Raw genomic sequence first — 2,326 nt, 5'->3', positions numbered from 1 at the left:
GCAAACATTAGAGCTTATTTCATGATATTTATGGAAGTGTTTTTCCCCTTTTGCATGTTGGTTTAACTGCCATCTTTCGGCATGTTTAGCTGTCGCACAATGTTTTCAAGCCTATTTTGATGGTTTCAAAGGCCTGCCTTTATGTATATGAGTTGTTTTAACTATGTAAAAAAAAATTGCACTCATGCACAAAGTCCTGAGCATTGTCGCACAAGTGTCGTTACGGTCGTCCCAAATTCTATCTTAAGTGTTGCACTTTCCGTATTTTTTCGTAAAGTTGTCACACTTAGGGAAATTATTTGTTCATATGTTCGAATGATCTATTTTGTCATGTAATCAAATTATTATAAGTGTGTGATCACATTCAAGGTTCACCACAGTGATCACCTATCCCACACTTATCCATTTTTGGAAAAAAATTCCCTACTGAGCCACTTAGCTTCACTGGGCCCCTTCTGAACTGTGCACTGTGCAATCTAATCCCTCTAAGATGGGACTTTGCTACTTGTCACTGTGTAATGTGTAGTTCCTATCTCCCAGGATTTTTGTATTGCGCAGTTCTCGTGCCGAAGCCTCGACCTTGACCTCCATAATTGCGTAGTTATGTCCTCGAACCTAGCTTAAACGCCACACTTCGCATCCTCAAGCCTTAATCTCATACCCTAAGTCCTTGAATCATGTAGTTGCACAGTAGCCTAACCTATCTTGACTCCTAGAACTGCACATTTGGCTATACAAGTGTCCATTCCCTCAACCTGTCTCCACTGACTCTAGAAACTGCACATTCTTGTCCTTCAAGCTTGCCTGAGCTACGCACTGCATTGTCTTACAGATCAACCTTTTCCCCCTTACTGCTAGAACTATGCATTGCGTAGTCACTTAGTCCCTCTTACTAGCATGTCACTTGTTCTGGGCTCAACTGCTGGATCAGAATGAATGATCTTAGACTAGGGGTTTTTCAGATTGATGTTGTCTCGTCATGAGTGAATTGCAGGAACATGTACCCCATCATGTCATGGCAAGATGATGGAGAAGGATAAGAAGGAGTAAATCATGCCAAAATAACCTCTTGTAGTTGAACTTACAATTTTATCGTTTAAGAGAAAGCGAAGGGACACTAGTTTTCGACCACTGTCCAAGACTGGAGATCATTGAAGATTCTGCATCATCAATGCATGTAGAGGTGAAGAGAAAGAACCTTCAAGAAGACATCCAACACTTAGCAGCAACAATGACTTGACATTTCCACATCATCAAGTAGTCCATGTCACTAGTGTCATGTCATGTCATGAGCGGTCATATGCCACATCACTATTGTGGATCATGTATATTGTATTCAAAATGCATTGTAAATTTGAAATCCAAAGGACACACACGGAATGTAAAGAGTCATGTAAGTTGAAAAGTAATAGGAAGTCAAACAATCATGAGGGTAGTCAAAGGGTCACCCTTGGTTATATATACTCCCTCATTGTATGAGCATGGGATGTTTCACCTTGGCTCCTCCTGCAATGCATTAGAGACATAAGCTAGTTCTTTAAGGAGCAAGGAGGGGCTCCAATGCTCCACTACCGGAGCTAATGATGTACATTGCAAACAAGTGTCTTGGAAATTTTACTTAATAACAAAAGCCTTCAAGGCCAACACATTCTTCATGGATGGACTATGAATGTTTGTAAAACTATTATGCAAATGTTTTTATTTTATGTTTTCTTTCACATGTCCTAAGATAGTTCAACTATTTCAGTTATTTTAGTACTTATATTATTGTGAATTATTCCATCGGATATTAGAAAAATATTTCTTCATTGGTTGGTTGTAACGACCATCAACTTCATTGTGGACTATTTTGCTGGATCATAGGAAAATCTGACCAGGTTCATGGCTTCCACGTACTACCCGACTGTAGACATGGATGAACCAAATATCTCTTTCAACCAGTCACCCTTGTGCCATATTCCAAGCATAAATGTGGGATCTCATCGAACAACCAAGGCAATCCAGAGGTTAAACTACCTCCACCCTCATCAAACCGTGATCACACGAAAACTAGTGCTCCGATCACAACCAAACCAAACTTGGAATGCCATTCGGAATCCATCACTATCAATGGGGAATTTTCCATCTCCTTGTCTCTAAGACTTTACCAGAATCCAATCTCGGATCACTAGACCCTAAACCGAGACCAATCTCTCAATATTTACCTCATTGAAACCTGGATCACTATGCTCTAAACTGAGACTTCTCCCTCAGGCTTTACTGCATATCCTACCAAAAACAATCAAGGAATTATTAGGCCTTGTTGAAGCCTCAAAAATCGTTGCGA

This window comes from Pinus tabuliformis, chromosome 8 (assembly GCF_031772625.1).
Source record: "Pinus tabuliformis cultivar Carrire ecotype Pingquan chromosome 8, CPIR1, whole genome shotgun sequence".
Taxonomy (NCBI): domain Eukaryota; kingdom Viridiplantae; phylum Streptophyta; class Pinopsida; order Pinales; family Pinaceae; genus Pinus; species Pinus tabuliformis.
Note: the sequence above shows the minus strand (reverse complement) of the source record.